Source organism: Stegodyphus dumicola, chromosome X1, assembly GCF_044657685.1.
Source record: "Stegodyphus dumicola isolate Sdum_Otavi_A_Nest chromosome X1, ASM4465768v1".
NCBI lineage: Eukaryota > Metazoa > Arthropoda > Arachnida > Araneae > Eresidae > Stegodyphus > Stegodyphus dumicola.
The window spans coordinates 22,250,491-22,273,443 of record NC_140780.1 but is presented as its reverse complement, the minus strand read 5'-3'; the positions used below and the strand labels follow the sequence as shown (position 1 = coordinate 22,273,443).

Below are 22,953 nucleotides of genomic sequence, written 5' to 3'. Positions count from 1 at the left end.
AGTGTAGTGGTCAGCACGCTGGGCGCGTATTCCAGAGGTCCGTGGTTCGATTACCGGCGAAGGTGTTGCTCATTTTTAACTTCTCCTGCTCCCAAAACATACCTAATGTCTCTACAGTGGCGCCCGAACTAAAAGGGTGGTTGATGATGATTCTCCACACCCAGGATTTGGCGATTGGGTACCTTAAAACCCCAGTCGCCCTTTAAAAGGGAGAGTATATAAAGTATTTCTCCTGCCTTCTTAGCATGCCTTCGTAGTGTAGTGGTCAGCACACTCGGCGCGTATTCTAGAGGTCTGTGGTTCGATTCCCGGGCAAAGTGTTGCTAATTTTTCACTTGTTCTGCTTCCAAAAAATACCTAATATCTCTATGAGTGTTCTAAAACAAATCTCTTTTTTTTTTTTTCAAATGCCAAAAACCATTTGACAAAATATGATTAAACACGCCAACGTATTATGTTTGCGAAGACGATATTTGCGGTGGCGGGAAATTTTCGTTAAAACCCAATATATATGTATGCTATTATGATTCCTCTTAAAAAGTCGGGATGTGTCCATGGAATCAGCAATAATTCTTCTGCTTTACTCTACTATTTAGTTTTCATTTACACTGCTGTACCTTTATTTAAAATCTGGTAGCTTATATTCAAATCTAAAAATGCTTTTCATATAACCTTTCTAAAATGCTTTCTTAATTGCCAATTATTGCCACAATAGCCCACTTTTGCATTCTAAATTTCATTTCGAATTTCCCAGGAGAAAATTTCTTTTATTTTTCTTTGTTATTCTCCCTCCTTTCAGCATGCCTTCGTGATGTAACGGTTACCATACTCGTCGCGTATTCGAAAGGACGAGGGTATTTCTCATTTCAAATATCCTCTTGCTCGAAAACAACCTAATGACTCTACAGTGGCCCCGACCTAAAAGATGGTGGATGATGATCCTTCACCATCAGGATTTGGCGATTGGGTTCCCTAAGGTATTTTCCACCTCCTTTCTGCATGCTTTCGTGGTGTAATGGTAGTACACTCGGTGCGTATTCGAGAGGTCTAGGTTCAAGTCCCGGCGAAGACATTGCTAATTTTTCACATCTCCCATATCAAAGAAATCCTGACAATCTACAACTGAATTGAATTATTTATATAAATATAAAACAGAGGGATTGCATTTGATTAGAATGACGACATAAAATTATTTCTGAAAACATTTTTTAGAAATTTGAAATTTAGCTTTAAATATAAGTAACCTAATCTGAAGAGAAGGTGAAAATGTAATAAATTGATAAAAGAACTAATTTCGTAGGGAAATTCTCGTAGTAGAAATGAAAGAAGTGATAAACGCTTTAATCTTACAACAACAACAACAACAACCAAAAAAAAAAAAAAAAACTGAGATATGTAAATTTATCGAGTTATCTTTTGACTTTCATTTTCTAATCAGTGAAAAATTAACATTAATAAAATTTAAGCTATCCAAATGAAGAAGCTTATAATTTAGCATTTAAATACCTAAATTATATACAAATAAAAATTTCATCACAACTTTCTAGCTTTAAAAACCAGTTATTTGAACAGTAAGACTGCTTTAAATCTTTTGAAGATAATTCTCTAATTACAGCCTAGTTCAATTATAATGAAATTTGAAGCTGAAATAAGGCTAATATTCCCACTTACTGTTGCTGATGGTAAGAGAAGCTTCTATAATCTTAAAATAATAAAAAATTATGAAACATCTTCATCTATTCTCTGTATAGAATATGAATTAAGCTATCAAATTCCTTCTGGAAAAAATATTGATGATTTTGTTCTATAAAGGTAAGGAGAATTAAATTATATACAGTCAAAAGTCGTTAATCCGGACTCGTCGGGACTTCGCCGATTCCGGATTATCGATCATCAGTTTAAATCTGGTAAGATGGCATGCAGAAATTATAAGATTAAAAATATGAAACCGTAAATTATGAAATAAAGAACAATTATGATCTAAAGGGTATCAAAATTTACAAAAAAAAGCTTAATATTTATTTGTTTTTTTATTAAACATTTTTTTTTTTTCAATGTAAGTTGTTTAAGTTGCTTCGTTTTATGTGATAATACTTTCTCTTTAATTCTATAAACAGACACAATTTCTTCTTCAGTTACAAATTTCCGCTGTTCAAGTCCTATAATTGCTGTGTCGAGAATACCGACTAATTTGTCAATCGAAATTTTTCGTTTTCAATAACCTCTGTGTCACTTTCTTCACTATCGGAAGCGAATTATAACGAGGAGGAATTTGATTTAAGTCATATCAAAGACGGAGTACATCGAGATGAAATACTACATTTAGTAAGGAATTATAAGCCAAATAAAATAAAAACATCTGCCCTGAAGATGAGGATAGTGCTGACAGATCAACTTCCAATTCATTGTGCGCCGCGGAGTTCCCCCCCCTCCCCGCCGCAGAGCAGCATGAAATTGATAAACAGATTTCGGAATGGTTAGAGAAACGAAGGATATGTCTTTATCCATTTTTTCCAGTAATTCCACTTTTTGTTTAATGGACTTCGAAACATACTTTCGCTTTGTAGATCCTTTACATATTAGTAAATATATATCGCAAATTCTATTTGACATAATCGAAAGTTCAAGCTTACTTTTATAAAATTGCTGTAACAGTCTGCAAAAAATAATAAGCCGGATCCAATTCGAAGATTAAGGAACAACGCAATCTGCAACATCATCTGAATTAGATAATTTCAGCTTAGCTTATACCGTCCGTTATACATTAAACGCGCATGCGCACACGCATATTCGCAGCCGTAAAGGTCTTAAGCGCATGCGTCAACGCGACGGATGCGCAGAAAGTTTGTAGATTTGAGGTCCGGATTATGGGTGCCCGAATTAACGACTTTATAAAATTACATAATTAGTACAGCATTTTTTACATTGCTATCTATTCTGTTTCTTTGATATTTGCTATTTTTTAAACATTTCTCAGTTTATAAATATAGATCATTATTTGTAACATAATTTTTCTGAATATATAAAGCTATGATTGAACATATTATAAGTGTTAGAATGTTGTGATTTGAAATATTTACCTTCAATGAATATGAAAGCGTATAAATATCATTATTTTCAATAAACATAGGAGTATGCCTCTGCTTCAGGCAAGAAAATATCTACGTAAAGCTCTACTTAGTTAGAGTCAGCATTGCAATATATGTTTTAAAAATTCCTCAGTGTAACCTCAAAAATATGTATTTATATTTATTATTATAAAAATACATAATTTCTAGACCTTTCACCAGAAAACGTTGAGGCATTATTTCCAATTCAATCAGTTCTTATGATTCAGAGAATGTAAAGAGATAATATAAAAATCAGCTCTGTGCTTCAAATCCCTAATGCATTATTTATGGAACTCCTAAATGTATTCTTTTCATGTGGTATCTGTTGTCATGACTTTGAGCACACATGTTTGGGACAAGAATATTTGCATCTGATAAATGTTTGTTAATATAAATATTCAGTTTAAATTGAATTTTCAGAATATATTTTCATATGTGAAATTTTCAGAAATTTTTATACATGGAACATACCTTCATCCAGATTAAGAAACCTTATAATGTATTTTGCTTATATCATTTAATGGCTATTATCTAAAAATATGTCGCATTACTTAGCATTCCTGAATGCATAACTTTTCTTCTGTTTTATCTTCCCAGAAACTAAATAAATCATTATATTTTAATGCTTTTCTGCATAAATTATTTTCTTTTATTTAGTCCCAGAAATAAAATAAACCAACTTACTTTAATGTTTTTTTTCTGAAATAATTTAAAGTAGTCTTTTAGATATTTTCAGTAACAATTTGGATACAAAAGTTCAGCTGAACTGAAGTGGCCATTACATGTTTTGCTATGCTTTTGTAGATTAAAGCCTACATTTAATAATTTTATTGCATCGAATCTACTGTCTCTTATTTTAGATTACAAGTGAATCATTTCTTATGGGATTCACGATTAGGCCTTTTCAACACTAGATTTTTTTTCCCACTTGTAATCTCAACTATCTCTAAATGTTAGGTTAGGTTATTTAACTACGGCAAAGCCTTGAGAGCTATCTGCCTAAGGGGAGGGATGCCTTTGTGGAGGACTTTCTAAGGGAAACTGGCTCATATACACGTTACACATGGGTAAAACCACGAAAACGGCCATGCAGCTAGCCCGTTCGCGGGATTCGAACCTCGGACTGAACTACCAGTGTTCGGCGACTTTACCGCTCGGCCGCTGGTGGGCCCCTATTTCTAAATAATGTCATCTGGTGTGACCGCACAGATTCTAGTGCCATCTCTCATGAGGTTTCAGGTGGTTTTTAGACATCTTTTATTTCATTTCAGAGGCAGATGTAAATGCTCCAAGTCCTTATATCCATCATAAGAGAGTGATTTTTTATTACTGAAAAACAGCTAAAACAGAAGCAAAATGCATGGTCTTTTTCTTCACTATGATTAATTAATTATGATCTCCATTGTTCAAGTCCCTGATGCAATGATTTGGTGAATATTTTCTACAATAAAATAATTATCTCTTTTCTCTAGCAGATCTTTCAGTTCTTTGGCATCACTTACAGAAGGATTCTATCTTATCACATCAATGTTGAAGTACATTACTCAATTTCTTTTATGAAGAGGAAAATGCTAAAGCAATTCAATCATTGCTCTCATTATTACTAATGTCAAAATTACTAGGATAACACGTCTTGATTTTGGTGGGACAGTCCTGCTTTTTGGAGGACTGTCCCATGTCCCACAGATTTTTAAAAATGTCCCGCTTTTTTAGAAAACATCTGCATTTCTTATTTTAAATGTACTGTTAAAATATATTACCTATTATTTATTAATTATTATAGTAAATATAAAGAAATAAAAAAACACATAAAATGTATGCAGAGTACACTAAAATAGGCGATGTAACAAGTTAGATTTACTTGGTGGTGTTCAATCATTGTCGTTACGTCTCGTCAAGGAATATCTATTGTTAATGGAGGAACAGCTAGCATTAGCTGAAGGGCTATTTGCTTTCCACACTATAAACCACAATCAAAGTTTCAGATCAATTGATTGTACATCGTAAATGATCAAAACATTGTACGACAAAAAATTTGCAGGTGCAACGACAAAAACTGAAGCAATTATTTGTAATGTTTTTTCACTATATTCATTTTCACAATTGCAGAAACAATTAGATTTTAAATGCACATTTATATCCATATATTATGATGCTTCCAACCACAAAGATTTAAAATTATTTCCCACAATTGTTAAACTTTTTGATCCAGAAACAGAAATTAAAATTAGAATATTAGATTTTATTTCACTGCCAGGTGAAACTTCAGAAATAATTTTTGATTCAATAAGTACTATTTTAAAAAATAATAATTTGAACTATAAAATCATTGCCTATTGTGAGGATAACACTAACGCCAATTTTGGTAGAAAAGCTAGAAGCATCAATAACGTTTTTACAAACTTAACGAACCTTTGAACCACAAAATTATTAGAGTAGCTTGTCCAGCACACATTCTACACAATACTATTCAAACAGCATCTGAATTACTTCCAGTGGATCTTGAAAATATTATTGCAAAAATTTATTCATATTTTTATATATATACTGCGCATGTTGAAAGTTTGATGGATTTTTGTGAAAGCGTAGAAATTGAATATAAAAGAATTGAGTGACATTAAAAAAGGAGATTTTATGGGAATATGTGGAAAAATCTTTTTAATATAGTAGTAACCATTTTCTGAAAAATAATATTTGCGAAAATGGTCTTTTTGATGAGGCGTCATTGGTAAAAAGATATGTTACTGAAGAAAAAATGAAATGTTGGTTGTCTGCAAATGTGGAAACAGATGAAAAATGGACGGAGTTATTCCTTCATTTTAAACAGAATAATATTCCTTATGAAAATATTTTGAAAACATTAGAACACGCACTCTTTCAGGAACAAATACTGAACTGGACAACTGTGCATGTCTCATGAGATACAAATTTCCAACTCAAGTTCCAACAACATTCTAAGACTTTCATAGATGTCTCAGATAAACTTTGAGTCACGAAGCTTAAAATTCAGCAGAGTTTTGTTTAATTTACATTGAGGGATAAACTCAATGATTTTGATGATTTACTAGACTGGTGCCCTTGTGAAGACACAATAGTTGTGTTTTGATTAGCAGTGGAATATCATTGCTGGGCTGTCCATATGACTAAGACTGGAATTTTTAATAGTCTTGATTATTGTGCCATTCTGGCTTTATGGATAGTGATCACTTCCTTCTTTGTCCTGCTCTAACAAAGAATTCTCTACTTAAACATTATTGGGAAGCTCGAAATAACATGAGACTTTTTTCACACTACTTTAAACTTTAGTAATTTAAATTTAGCATTTTAAACTTTAGTAATTTAAATTCTGGCTTGGCTATTGAATTCTAATTTTATGCTTATATGCTATATTTTAATATTGTTTTATCACCTAAGGACAAATTTTCAAAGGTTTTTCTTTTTAAGTATATAGTTTACGAAATTTAACTCATAATATCCTAAAGTATGATTTCAACTAACAAGGAATAAATAAAATTTTTATGACTTGAGTATCAAGTATAATATCTGAAATTCAAATATTTCTTATTTGTAACATATTTTACTTGTATTCACTATCAAACATGCCACACTTGAATAACACTGAATCTTGAAGGATCTTAATATCCAGTACTGTAAGCCTGAATACAGATGATACTGTAAGCAGCTTCTGTTTTATTACTTGATAAATACAAAGTTCTAAGATTGAAAACGAGGGGAAAAAAAAAAAAAAAAAAAAACGATTAAAAATCTAGGAGTTGAAATACCACAACATATAAGGTAGAGTTAAATAAGCACATAACTTTAAAATGCTAAAGCATTTAACTCTATATGATTGTAATTAAATTTTATATTTATACATGTGTGTAACCATGATATATATACATAATCTTTATGATATATATGTTATGGTAAAAACTAAGTCTGGTAAATCCTAAGTTTTGCCAGTAAAACCTATCTTTTGCTAAAGTAGCTTGATAAAAATCCAAAGTGTGCTTTAATATTATTCCATTTCCCCCTTTTACCAAGTTTTTGCCGTAAAACCTAGGAGTTACCAAAACCTTTCGGTAAAAGCCAGAAACAAGGGATTACTTATGACAGCATTTGAAGTTCACAGATGTATTTTATACAGCATGTCCAAGAAAGGTTAAAACATATTTTAATTTTTTAATTGATCAAATAAATTGCAAAAGTGACCAAAATAATGTATGATTTAAGATTATGTCGATGGAACTGCCTTACCATTATTTTTCAAAGAGTCGCAAGAAATCAAATCAAATCAAAAAAAAAAAAAAAAAACCACGTTTATGCCATTTTACATATAAGATTTCATGTGAAAAAGCTGAACTAATGTACAGTTCTCTTGATAACTACTGAAGAGATTTTAATAAATTTTAAAAATAATTTTGGAAATACTTAAAAAAATTTAATTGATAGCTCAGAAAAAAAAAATTAAATAAATAAAAATTGTGGTATTTAAAAAAAATAAGAAAACTGTAGCATGTTTTTCTTTAGTACTACTACATTAATACATTTTATTACCTGTTACAACAAGTTTGATTGTTATGGCATTTGGATTTACAAAGTAGATCAGCTGATTTGCACAAACAGATGTTAGTAGTACACTTTTTTTTAACAGCTGCATTTTCTAAGTCCTTGTCCTTCAACTAAAGAATATTTTTTTTTTTTACTATTTCACATACACTTACTTCTTCTATACCAACTTCTTCAATGTTCAAAAAATTTTTCTTTACAAAAAATAAACTGCTTTCCTGTTTACAACGATTTTAATTTACCAAACTTACTATCAAAAACATAAAATCTCATCATCTTAAATATCTCTAATAACGGCTATTATTGATTTTGGATCCATTTTTGATCTATCAATATCAGGTACTTTTATTTTAACATTTTTCCAAAAGTATTTGTCCAAATGTAGGTTTCGGAAAGTTTTTAGTAGACACAGTCTTCATCTTCTTTGCCTGCTTCTGAAATCCTTAATTAACTGTCTCTCGAAACACTTTCACATTTTGAGTTTTCTTGATAATTGCTCCCATTGTGTCAGAGCATATATCTGGTTCTTTCATTTCAATTCAAACTTCAGTATCTGCTTCCATCGTTATGCATAAATATTTTTCATATGCATTATTATTATCTTGCGATTCTAAATCAACTGTTGATTCGAGATTAGTGTCCCCATTTTCTGTATTAACCACACATTCATTAGTAATACATACTTATAACTTTTTTCTAAATCCTGTTCAGTGGTTATGTTACTAATCAAATTATGTGGCAAAACTGAGTTAGCAAGTCCTAGCTTCATAGGACAACTTTGCAGGACATCACAGGATAGCTTCGTTAAGATGAACATTTGATTCCCTCCTGATATGCTTTGTTTTTTATTGTTTGAACAAATTTTAATCCTTCTGACCAATTTCCTATCTTATTTGTTTCCAATATGTTCTCCAACATCTTGGTTCACCCGTTCAACAGAACTTTGCGACTGACTGTGTCTCGGTTTTCAGTGAGCTATTTTTATATCACTCCACATTTCACATAAACTGTTTATGATTTGATTTGGTTGCAAATTCCCTCCCATTGTCAGAATGAAAAATGTTCAGGGCTCCAAAAGCTATGAAAATATTCAGAAAGTGATATGTTACTTCAACAATTCTTTTACTGTGTAAACTTCAGAGTAGGACATATTGTGTAAGATGATTTTGATGCACTCAAATGAATTTCATATCATGATCAGTATTGGACTGCATATCTATTAGGTTGACTTGGCATCGAGAATTCATTTCACTATGCACAACTGGTTTAATAACAATCCCCTCTTTCACAGTTTTTTGTTTCTTCTGACATGGTTCGCATAGTCTTAAATATGTGAAGATAGGTTCTACTGTTACATTCTTGTACTTACGATTCAGTTCTTTAATCATGCAAGTTCTTTCACCATGGCCAATTGCAATATGAGTGCTGTGTCGAAGACTTCATCAGTTGTAACATCATATAGGATTTCTGCAAAGTCAATGTTATAAGTTTGTCCTTTCCTCCAATTAGAATATGACAGCTTTTCAACCTTCTGTAATGAACTGTTTGTTTCTCCTTCACACATTTCTCACTTGTTAAATAAAAGCAGTTATCAGGCTTATTTTTTACAAATTCAGACAAAATGTCATAAAACTTTTTCCGCATAACATCACTCATTTCCCATCAGCAAAATAAAAAAAGCAAAGTATGTTAAAATGGAAACAAACTTCAGGGAAAGTGCAAAATCACCCCTGTTTAGTGCATTTCTCAAAATTGCCAACTTGAAAAATAACAAGTCTAAGAATTGCACAAACTCAGTGTCCATGTACACAATGACCTATTCCCGCTTAAAAAAACATCAGAGAATTACACAAACTTGGCACTATGCACTCCCTTGACTTTGTCCATGTGCACATCGATAAGTGGGCGATTCTGCACTTGAGCCCAAACTTCTTCTTTTTTAGATCATAGCTGCTTACACTTGTTTAAATTATGTCCAAGTCAGACTGCAAATGGTGCTAATAAGGAGCGGCAGGACCAGAAATGTGTCATGACGGAATTTGTGTGCGGAGGCTTATTCAAGGTTGATTTAAATCCCTCGTTTCAGGATTTTACCAGAAGGCAGTGGTAACTCCTAGGTTTTACCTCAAAGGCTGAAGTGGAATCATATTAAAGCATTCTTTGAGCTTTTAACAAGCTACTTTGGTAAAAGCTAGGTTTTACTGGTAAAACCTAGGATTTACCAGACTTTAGAATCTTACAGTAACATATCTACATTCATACTGCATATAATATTTTACTTGTAAAATGTATACGATTCTCTTATATTCTTATATATATTGATTCAAATAATGAATTAAACTTAAATGCAATAATGAAAAACAAGTGCAAATGATTTTTTAAAAAGTATGTAGCTTTTCCATAATATTTATTAAATTATAAAATGAACAAATATCATTTTTTCACAATTTTTATTTATTAAATTATAAAATGAACAAATATCATTATTTCAAAATTCACAAAATTACACATATATACAATAGTTAATATAAATTATTAGTAATCTTCCTTTTACTTACTGTTTATTTCTACTTTTTTTTTTTTTTTTTTTTATTACAGATACTTTAATAATCCCATTAAAATATTCTCGTGCTTTCATGAAAAGCAGTATTACTAGATTTTATTTTAACACCAACAAAAGTTGTTAATGTTATCAAAAACAGCAGTATACCACTCTAATTAAAGAATATGAAGATTTAAAAATTTATTACAACACTGCTCGTATTTTGTTATACTTCTAACTCGGAAAAAAAAAATCTTCCGGATTATACAATTCTGAAGTTTTTTAGTTACATGCTCCATTACACAATGCAATTGTAATCTAAGTTTGTTTTATTTGGTTATTAATGCAGTTATATGTAATCATGTCGAAAAATTTATCAATACGTAATGGATGTAGTTACCAAATAATTTTTTGCCATCGGTGTTTGTTAACATCATGGTATTAATGATTTTCTATAAACTAAACTTCTCGAAATTCACATAAAAAAGTGAAAAAATGCCAATTATAGTAACCTAGACAAATAGTTTGTAACATATTGTTGCCACCAGTCACGTGAGACCCGCTAACTTCCGTAAACCATCAGCGTTTGTAGTCGCATAATTGTAACGGACTTTGGCCTAATGGCCAATGTAACTGGCATTTGACAAATAAATATTATATATGTGGATGGAAGAAAGTGAGTTTGTAAATTTTAGATAGCTATTAGACAACTTTAAATGTGATACTTTTCTTATTTTTGCCATTTTCTTTCACTTCGAAGGTAGCTTGGCCTTTGAAATGAAATTTACACCCAAAATTACTCACGAGAAAAAGTGCGACATTTCAATGACCCGTGTAATGTCCGCACCTGCATTTTAGTGATGTAATTTTAGCAGAAAAAGTGTGGACTTAACATGAACATACAGTAGCTCCCAAAAGTGTTCGTACACTTCTGATTTTCATTGAAATAGGGCTCTATCCATTAATTAAAAGTTGCCAACTTTCTGAATGAGATTTTAATAAGATTTATAATCTATTCATGACAAAATTACATGAAATATGTTTAAATTATAGCGAAACTATATTTTTAAGAAATTAATAATCAAAAAATGACAACCATTTTAATCTCACAAAAGTCTTCGTACGCTTAAAAAAAAAAAAAAAAAAAAAAAATCTTGACATATTAGTAAATATTTTCATTAAATTAATATTTAGTAGGATATCCTTTAGCATCCACAACTACTCTTAAACGTCTGGGAATAGATTTTACTAGTTTTTTTGTAATTTCTCTATCAATGTTCATCCATTCTTCCATCATGACTGTTTTGAGTTCGCTTTTTGTTTTGATGTCGTGTTTTCGTACTTTAACCTCCAGTTCTTTCCAAATGTGTTCTATGGAGTTTAAGTCTGGCGACTGAGGTGGTGTTTTCAAAACCTGTGGACAATTATAGAGACACCACAGACGATCATTGAGAGCCGTATGCTTAGGATCGTTAGCATGATTAAAAGTAAAGTTGTTTCCAATACCAAATTTTGGGCTGATAATTTTAAATCGTCTCTTAAAATATTTAAATAAAGAGAATGATTCATTATGCCATCAATAAATACCAAATTATCTAGTCCTGATGCTGCCATTCACCCCCACATAAGAACACCTCCACCGCCATGCTTAACTGCTCCAACTAAGTTCTTGGAAGAAAGTTCCCCATTTTTTCTCCTCCATACAGTTATTCGACTATCGGAACCACAAATGTTAAATTTGCTTTCGTCAGCAAATAGAACATTATTCCAGTACCTTTCGGGTGTATTTATCATTGATTTTGCGAATGAAAGCCTAAGCTTTCTGTTTTTCTCACTAACAAAAATTTTTTTACAGGCAGTATGCCCATGTAATCCAGCTTCTCTGAGAATTCGTCGAACAGTTTCAGGTGAAATTGAAGTAGAAAACTTTGCATTAAATTCTGCAGAAACTTTTACAGCACTCAAACGTGAGTTTTTCACAAATTTTCTAATAATAAATCTCTCATCACATTTAGTTAACTTTCTTGTTCGACTGTTTCTTACCTTGTTTTCAATCCGATTTTCTTCTTTAAAGCGTTTTATCACATACTGCACTGTAGAATGGGATAAATTAACTAAGTTAGCGATATTTCGAATTGATTTACCACTACTATGGTGAAAAATTATCATTTTTCGAATGCTGTTTCCAATTACTTTATGACTGCGACCCATTTTCCAATAATAAATAGAATATTATGAAGTAAACAATGAAAAATTAAAGCAAACAATTTTTTTAAATGCCAACACAATGCAAAAATTAAAAAAAGCGGCAAACGCTAATTCCAATTTTGATTTTATCCAAAAACATTTCAGTGTACAAAGGCTTTTGTGAGATAAAATGTTTGTATTTTTTTTATTAGTAATTTCTTAAAAATAAAGTTTCGTTATATTTTATTTAAAAAATATTTCATGTAATTTTGTTACAAATAGATTATAGATTTTGTTATTGAAATATCATTCAGAAAGTTTACTTTTAATTAATGGATAGAGCCTTATTTCAATGAAAATCAGAAATAAGTGTACAAACACTTTTGGGAACCACTGTATATGGTAATTTATCTTGGCTTCTGAATATGAATGGCTGGTTGTGTGGTGTTTTCTGCTTATGTAATGTAACTTGAGCTGATTTCCTTTAAAATATTTCTCATGAAGGACATGCCTTTACTCAGGGGCCTATCCTGAATTTTCATAAAGGGCATGTGGCTGAACCCAAATATTTCAAAAATTATATTAATAAATAAAAATTAGAATTACATGTATTTGAAAGTTGAATTTAATATTTGCATATAATATGAAAAATAATTAAATGCATATAATTCAAATTTTAAAATCCTCAGATTTAAGATTGGAAATGGAAATTTGTCAGATAAAATTTGCAAACAGTTTACATCATAATTCAATTTTGCTTCATTTATGCAGATCACATTAATTCCAAGTGCAATCTGACAATGAATTACATTAACTGTTGATAAAATTTTATGTTAATCATTGATGAAATTGAAACAGTGGTAGAGTTAATGATAATATTAGCAAAATCAGTGATTCAATCTGACAAATTTCACTTGTCATGTTACAAATACTGTTGGTGTTTATAAAAAAATATGGTATAGATTTATGTACACGTTTATTATTGCATACGGTATGAGTATACTTCATGTTTTACCCTTTATATGCTCGTTATCTACCTCTTTTATCATCTTTAAGTAATTTTTATTTCTTAGAGGACAATCAAAATGTTAATATCGGTAGAATTAAGCCTTTTGAAAGCCCATTTGTTTTATTTTCAGTCTGTTCACTTTTCAAAAACTATATTAATAAATGAAATTCTCCTTTAGTCAATAAACTTCAAATTAAAAAAAAATGCTTCACTTAATAATTAAGATTTATTACATTATCACAGTGATCTCAAACTTGTATTGCACATGAACCAAATACATAATCTGAAAGTACTATGTATTTGGCTATCAAATTGATTATAAATCAGTACTATAACATGTATTATAGATTGATTATAGATCAATACTATAATATGTATTACTATTGATCGTATTATAGATCAGTGCTATAATATGATCTGAAAGTAGACATGTTTAATTAAAATATAAATAAATAAAATAAATTTTCTTAACTAAATTTAAAATATATACTATGTTTTTCAAAATGTACATGTATTAAAAAAGTTGGTTGATCTTTAGATTATGGTAACTTGGTGATTTTTTGGCGAAAATTTGGCGACCAACTCTCCTACAACAACCCTCTATTTTTTTTTTCTGCCGCCATTTTGTCTTCACGAAGTAAAGACTTGTTTCTTTTCTTTTTATCTACTGAACACTTCTTCCAATAATCTACTAGCCGATTTACACTTATGCTAGAAATTTTATCTAACAAAACTGTTTAATCATGACAAATATTCACTGCAAAATTGGGAAAAAGTGCACAATACCATACTCCTTACGCGTTTTTCAAAATAACACATACACATAAACCATGTACACGTCGACTTATTTTTACTTAAAAAAACATCCCAGAATTACATAAAAATGGCATTGCGCACACTCTTCACTATATCCATGTACACTGCTTTTTTCTCATAAATTAGAAAAATTTCACGAAAATACATGACAATTTTCTGAACCTTTAAACCTGGTAAAAAGAACAAATATGAAATTAGCTGATCATGAAAAAGTATATACCCTTTCCAAATATGAACATTTCCACATATAAAATAAATAAAATATCAAAAAACTTTTACCTCTAAATCATCTATTATATTATAAACATCACCAACGAATTCATACCGCAAGCATTACAAATACTTAGTGTCAAATATTTAAATTATTTCCATGCACGTTTACTTCAGCTAAAACGTATACCAAATTCCTACAAACATAAAATTCACAAAATAACTATCATTTAATTAAAATATCACTAAACCATGTACACGTCGACTTATTTTTACTTAAAAAAAAATCCCAGTATTGCACAAAAATGGCATTGCGTACACTCTTCACCATATCCATGTACACTGCTTTTTTCTCATAAATTAGAAAAATTTCATGAAAATACATGACAATTTTCTGAATCTTTAAACCAGTTAAAAAGAACATATATGAAATTACCTAATAACGAAAAAGTATATACCCTTTCCAAATATGAACTTTTCCACCTATAAAATAAATAAAATATCCAAAAACCTTTACCTCTAAATTATCTATTATATTATAAACGTCACCAACGAATTCATACCGCAAACATTACAAATACTTGGTGTCAAATATTTAAATTATTTCCATGCACGTTTACTTCAACTAAAACGTATACCAAATTCCTACAAACATATAATTCACAAAATAACTATCATTGAATTAAAATATAATTAAATTCAAAAACACTACTTAAAATTTAAATAAGCACATACATTAAATTAATAAAAATTAGCTTACAATCCTAATTACTTTAAACTAAATCATTGCTAATAACAATTTTCCCAATAATACCAAATTACTTTACTTCCACCTTACATTTAGAACAATGCATAAAAATAATATTCTCAAATAATGAAAAATACTAACTTACCTAATCTTCTTCAGAATCTTGATTACGTGTCCGATAAACTTTTCTTATTTCTGTTTCAGTATCTTTAAAATCATACTTATAGTTCACAGCAAGGTACCAAGTAAAATAAATAACTTAATAAAACGGCTGATCTTTAGAATATGGTAACTGGTAGTTTGGCGACATTTTGGAGGCGATAAAGGTTACTACCTGGGACTTTGGTAATAATGTGAGCAGTACTCAGTTCCGATTACGCATTATTTTGTGTGAGGGAAATGAGAGACCATGGGGATATGTCATGTGATATTAATGGACGAAGTACGGTTCTTTAATCGGAAAAGGGGGGGAAATCGCGAAAAAATCTGGAAATTTTGTATTTGGCTTTATTCTGTCTTGTGTGAAACAGTGTTCGTTAATTTTTGGATCCCATGGCCCTAACTAAAGTGAATTCGAAATGGGTATTTAGTGGGATTGAAAGGGGTAGTAATAAGTGTTTCTTTAAGGTTGTGCGAGATAGAAGTAAAGATGTTGATACATGAAAATTTTGGATATTTGGAAGTACAGTCAAAAGTCGTTAATTCGGACACCCATAATCCGGAATGATCCATAATCCAGACCTCAAAGCTACAAACTTTCTGCGCATGCGTTGCGTTCACGCATGTGCACAGGCGTTTACGAGAGCGCGTAAGACCCTTATGGCTGCGAATATGTTTGTGCACATGCGCGTTTAAATTGTAATGGAGTTATACGCTAAGCTAAAGTTATCTAATTCAGTTAATGTTGCCGATTGCGTTGTTCCTTAATCTTCGAATTGGATCCGGCTTATTATTTTTTGCAGACTGTTAGAGCAATTTTATAAAAGTAAGCTTGAACTTTCGATTATGTCAAATAGAATTTCTGATATATATTTACTGCAAAGCGAAAGTATGTTTTGAAATCCGAAATCTGTTTATCAATTTCACGATGCTCTGCGGCAGAGGGGGGGCGGAAACGTCATTATTAGATTATGATAGATTAGAAAGATTATATCAAATAGAATTTCCGATATATATTTACTAATATGTAATTTGTATCTACAAAGCGAAAGTATGTTTTGAGATCCGAAATCTGTTTATCAATTTCACACCGCGGATTGGAAGTTGATCTGTCAGCACTATCCTTATCTTCAGGGCAGATGTTTTTATTTTATTTGGTTTATAATTCCATACTAAGTGTAGTATTTCATTCTGTCTTTGATATGATTTAAATCAAGTTCCTTGTCATTATAATTCGCTTCCGATAGTGAAGAAAGTGACCCAGAGGTTATTGAAAACGAAAACATTTCGATTGACAAATTAGTCGGTATTCTCAACACAGCAATTATAGGACTTGAACAGCGGAACTTTGTAACTAAACAAGAAATTATGTCTGTTTAATAGAATTAAAGAGAAAGTATTATCACATGAAACGAAGCAACTTACATTGAAGGAAATGTTTAATAAAGTAAACAAATAAATATTAAGCTTTTTCTTTTTGTAAATTTTGATACCCTTTAGATCATAATTGTTCTTTATTTCATAAATTACGGTTTCATATTTTTAATTTTGTAATTTCTGCATGCCATCTTACCAGATTTAAAGTGATGATCTATAATCCGGAATCGCCGAAGTCCCGACGAGTCCGGATTAACGACTTTTGACTGTATAAAAATGGAATTCATTTTAAAAAAGTCAAATAGATTGGACGAAATTATAAAACAGTCATCTTACTTGTTACCAACTTGGATGTGAAAGCCTGCATTTAAGATAAAAAAAATTTTTTTTGGGGGGGGGGATAATATTTTAGGCATTTGTCGGTGCATTTTTTAAGCCTTCATCATAAAAGTAAAACATCGAATGCAACTGTGAAATTCTGCTGAACAGAAATATTGATGGAGATGTTGAGAATCATTGCAGCAAAAGTTTAAATAAGCAGATCATTCTTTATTTAGTTAAATGGATGCAAATTGCCAATATAGCATATTAAAAATTTAAATCGTATATCATAATTTTTTGCATGACTTTGCCACTGTTTTACATGTTTCCAACATCATATATTGTGTTTTTTTTATGCCTGGATCCTGTAACTGTGAAAATTCTACTTTTCATACTGTCTGAAATAGTTATAATTTATTTCAAAATGTGAGGAAAAAACAGAAATCAGGTCCTTTACAGAAGTTAAACTGGCTTATCAAGAATTTATCAAACTTAGACTAACCAAAATCAACTTCTTATAATTATGTTGTGATGTCATGTGTACGCATTGTTGGCACTAAACTGAATATCTTCTAATAAACTGAAGTTCACTATTCCTAGTGGAATTATGTGATTGTATTAAGAAAATAAATCCTAGAAAAGCCAACAGAATTGATAAGATTCCAAACAACTATATGACCTTACAAGGACTTTTAGAAAAATGTTATTTTTCTTTAACCTTTTAAGTGCACTAAGAGAGTACTATATAATTAAGACACAATAACACGCCGAATAAATACTAATTCAGAAGTCAAACAACAAAAATCAGCGTTAATTTACAAAATTTTCACAGGACTAACCGTTCATTTGCGGTTTTGCAGCTGAAGATGATGGTTCGGTAAAACCATCGAAACTAGTCCTGTGAAAATTTTGTAAATTAACGCTGATTTTTGTTGTTTGACTTCTGAATTAGAGTACTATATCCTAGGTAATCTGAAGTACTGTATCTGTTGGATGCATTCCTGTATCTGGATCAAGAAGTTATATCAGTATTTGTGATGTTCAAATCTTGCATTTCTAATTCATTGGCTTTATAACCTTTCCATGATCCTGAATAAATCATAGATTCTTCTTCGATATTTCTCTTTTTGCTTACAAAAGCGTAGTTGGATTCCTATCAGAAACTCATATTGTAAAACACATGTTGTTCTTTACTCTGTGACTCAAAATATCTATGAAAAAATTAAAAATTCTGCCTACAGAGAGTTGCAAGAAATTCTTAATTATGACAGGTTTGCGAGGCAACTGGTAGAAAGACCAAAGGTTGTTTTTTGCAACATGAACTGGTAATATTTGCTTCAGTGCCAATATGGGTGTACATCTTCATGTAAGAAGCTTGGGAAATTTGTTTTTGAAAGTTCCAAATTGCAGTTTTATTATTTTAATGCCATACTCTAACAATCATACTAAAAAAAAAAAAAAAAAAAAAAAAAAAAAAAACCTAATTTTTTATTTTATTTGAAGAATATTGCGATTGACAGTGTGCTAATACTGAAGCCTGCAGTTGTTTTTTGGAACACAAATAGAATAAGATTCTGAGAGTAAGATTTCCTGTTTGAAGAAATTTATATTGGTCTGTACTTTTCACTGCAGTCTATACAGCAGTGCTTGTCATTTAATTTGTTAGTTGCAGAAACGTTTTTAAACTGATATTCCATATTGTGTACAAATATTAACATTTCGCTCTTCTATTTTTGCACAACTCTTGAACATGAAATATATCATTAAATTCTTGTTACACAAGAGTCAAGCATTTTGTGTTATTTACTAGAAAAAATTTTACTAGGGAAAAAATAGACCATGTAAGTGTTTGAGGACCATATAGGTTTATTTTGTTGTTTTCACAAAATTAATATTTTAAATTTAAAAATGCCATAATATGAATGTTTTCTTTATTTAAAGCAAAACAAGTTCAGTATGATGGCCACCATTCTCAGCTTCCACTTAAAATATTTAAATAGCGGTACAACGGGCGGGCGTAGTGTAGTTCTAGAAATGTTGTAATGTGATAAATGTGTTTTCTCTCAGTTCTGGCAAAGACTTTGCATTGTCACAACAGAACTGGTCTTCTTAAGTACTCTCAGAGCAAAAAATCATTTGGATTTAGCTGTGGGCATTGAGCAGGCCAAATATTGGGGAGGTAGTGATTGATGATTCTTTCATCTGAAAAATGGCTTCTGCATAGCTGCCAAATGCAAATAGCTGTTGTGGAAGATCACCATCCTGTGAAGACATGATGAAAGTATTATAATTATGTGACAGCAATGGTTCTGCTTCAAAAATCATTGGGGGGGGGAAGGAATAAATATGTGCATATTCAGGAACAGCCGAGTCTCAGTTTTAATGTAAGGCTGAAAGTACACATGTATATTTAATAATTTAAGTCCTTAAAATTTATGTAGATGGTCAAGCGAGTTATCACTCCCTCCATGTAAATTAACTACAGAGTTTAAGAAGGTTTAAGTAAACCTTTTGGTTAAAAGCTTGAAACAATTTTGCAGTTTATACAGAAAAATTTTAAACACCATACTTTTGGGTATTAGATAACAAAATGTCGAATGCACTATTTAAAGTGATTTGTAACAAGCACCTACAATACAAATGGCCTAACTAGGAGATATGATGTTGATGCTGGATGCCTGATTATAATTTATATTTAAGTATAATTTTGTTGAATAATGAATATAGCCTAGCAATACAAGTATGGAGACAGGTGCAACTCATGTCAAACAATTTCACGCATTGGTTTCATGTATTGCAGAACCACAGTTGGAGAGCAAAAGAAATAGTGGTTTGTTGTTAGCATGACAGAGGCGAGCATGAAAAGAACAAGGTTGCATTAATTGGTTTAGATTAAGAATGGTATAGTTAGTTAATTTTTCTATAAGATAGGCATAATATTGTTTTATAAGTTTTGCTATTTTTATTGATTCGATAAAAATTTTATTTTCCCTTTCACTGTAACATAAATACATACGTTATTAGCATTATAAAAGAATCATACAATGGTGTAACGTCTGAACACACGTGTTGGGTGCAAGGAAAGAGCAGTTGTCTTTTAAATATTTATTTTAAAAACTTAATAAGAATTTCTTGAATAATAAGTAAAATAATCAAATTGTTATTGCCATAATACAAAACAGTAGCCGCTGGATGTGTCTTTTTTCAAATCTTTCACTGCATACTCACAAAAGGCCGTCTCTTTCATTTTGTTAAATGACTTGTTGGAAATACCTTCGGATGGGGTAATTTACAATGTCCCTTGTGTCCAGAAACCGCACCAGGGGATTTCTTCAACACCTTTCCTCAAAGTTCAAAAGTGACAATTAGTCTCTGGACAAACAGGAAGTTCTCATTAAATAAATGTTCGACAGAGGTGTGCATATCTTACAACACTTCTCCTCCCTAAGGAGGGTGGGGCTAAGAACTCCAATTCCTCGTATATTTTACCACAGCCAGTTCTCAAAAAGTAAACACTAATTAATAAATATTACAATAATATTTTTTTTTCCCACAATGCTGACTTGAGTAGCAAGAATAACACAAGAGAACTTATATTGAGGCCAGTAAATAAACATATAAACAACATAATACTAAGACCTAATCTTAATCATTCACATACAATATAGAACTTAATTTTCTGAAATATGTACTATACAACTTCCTCTTTAATTGTTATACAGAATAAACAAGTTTATAACAGTAACTGAGATATAGAGAAATGGATTTAAGTCTTCCAGCTTAATGCATCGGCATTCTTATTGAGTTTCCCTGAATAGTGAACAATTATGAAATTGTATGGCTGAAGAGCTAGGGCCCAACACATTAAGCAAGGGTTATAATTGGTATTAGTCTGTAACCAAGTGAGCAGATTATGATCCATTTGCACAGTAAAATCTTGTCCGTCTAGATAATAATGAAGTTTCTTGATACCGAAAACGATGCTTGCTCATTGCTTTTCAGTAGTAGGTCATTTTATCCTACCTCTGAAAAGTTCTTGCTGAGAAAAATAATCGGATGCTCTTTTTCTTGTTAGAGAGTTGGGCTAGGACAACGCCCATTCCCTGATCAGATGCGTCAGTCTGGAGATTAAAAGGAAGACTAAAATCGGGTGCATATAAAACTGGGTAATTGGCTAGTTTTTTTTTTTTTTTTTTTCAGATCAGTGAAAGACCTCTCACAGTCTGCATTCCTCAGAATATCACCCTTTACTGTTCTCCCTTTTAAAAGATCTGTCAGCGGAGCTGCGATTGCTGAATACATTGGAATGTAACGGCTATAGTAGCCCACTAATCCTAGAAATACCATTATATCCGTTTTAGTCTTGGGTGTGGGAAAATCTCTTGCCTACAATATGGCCCAAGTAAAGGACATGTTTTTGCGCAAAACAACATTTCGAAGGTTTGATGGTAAATTTTGCTTTATTTATACGTTTTAGTACCATTTCTAGATGCTTAACATGGCTTTCCCAGGTCTTTGGAAAAATCGCTACATCATCGAGATACGGAACTGTAAATTCCTCACATCCTTTAAGTATTTCTTGCATCATTTTGGAAAAGAAATATGGAGCATTTTTTTAAGCCAAAACTTAACTGTAAGGGTCTGTAAGTATCGAAACTTGTCACGAATGCAGCATATCTTTGAGCATTAGGGCTCAAGGGTATCTGCCAATATCCCTTAGCTAAGTTTATAAACGAGATATAATTTGTGAGGCAACTTCTTCTACCCGGTCTTCTATATTGGGTAAGGGATAATATTGGGTTTGGGTAACCTCTTTTAAGCGTCTGTAATCCACGCAAGGACGGGAATCTTTATTTGGAGCTTCCACGAGAATCATCGGTGACATGTAATCAGACTCTTCCACCTCAATAATTTTTAGGTCAAGCATTCGGTGAATTTCTCTTTTTTAAAATTTCATTTTGTTGATGTGACATACGATACGGCTTGGATCTTACTGGCTTATTGCTGATAACCTCAATGTCATGTTCTACAAGGTCTGTCATGCCCGGTGCATTAGAAAAACTGCTTGATAATTTCTTTAACTTTTTAAAGCTGGCGGTACAGCAGTTGAACCAGGTAAATGACTTTCTTTAACGCCGGCTGTGGTACAACTGTCATATCAGCCATCCCCTCCCTATTTTAGAGAATCGCCTATCTGTAGATCTCTGTGTGGTCCATTGTCGCTGCTCAGAATAGCCGCTGGCTACGCATTTTTTCCCTTTTCTTATCAGTTTGCCTAAATTTTGGCAAAAACCGCAGGTTTCGTCTCGTGGCAATATACTTGAAAATCAAATAGAAGCCATCTCTTTTCTCAAACGTTAGAGCACTCTCATAATTTTAGTGCTAACTTTTTTAGTACTAACTTTTGCTATGATTAAAACATCAGCGATTTTGCACATTGTTTAAGCTTACCAGATTTAATGCTTTTTATTCCTAGCAAATAAGATTAGATTAATACAGTCAAAAGTCTTTAATCCGGACTCGTCGGGACTTCGGCGATTCCGGATTATCGATTTTTCCGGATTATAGATCATCAGTTTAAATCTGGTAAGATGGCATGCAGAAATTATAAAATTTAAAATATGAAACCGTAATTTATAAAATAATGAGCAATTATGATCTAAAGGGTATCAAAATTTACCAAAAAAGAAGCCTAATATTTATTTGTTTACTTTATTAAACATTTCTTTCAACGCGCGGATGCGTAAAGCATACCTTACGCATAGCCGAAATTAGAAAATTGCAACCAGAAAACTATTTGATTTGTATTCGTGATATTTATAATGACGAGGAATTTGATTTAAATCGTATAAAGACGGAGTACATCGAAATTAAATACTACATTTAGTAAGGAATTATAAGCCGA

General features: G+C 31.3%; 1 long non-coding RNA gene across 3 annotated transcripts in view; it reads left to right on the top strand.

Moving 5' to 3' along the window:
- Positions 1-10,780: 10,780 nt before the first annotated feature.
- Positions 10,781-22,953, top strand: part of LOC118179988 (uncharacterized) — a 53,787-nt gene continuing 41,614 nt past the window's right edge. The window contains exons 1-2 of one of the 3 annotated variants that reach the window (XR_015038377.1): positions 10,783-10,897; positions 12,077-12,188. This is a non-coding gene — a long non-coding RNA (uncharacterized LOC118179988). Of the gene's footprint in view, positions 10,898-12,076; positions 12,189-22,953 lie in introns of all 3 variants that reach the window. The other 2 variants (XR_015038379.1, XR_015038378.1) reach the window with 2 other exon arrangements.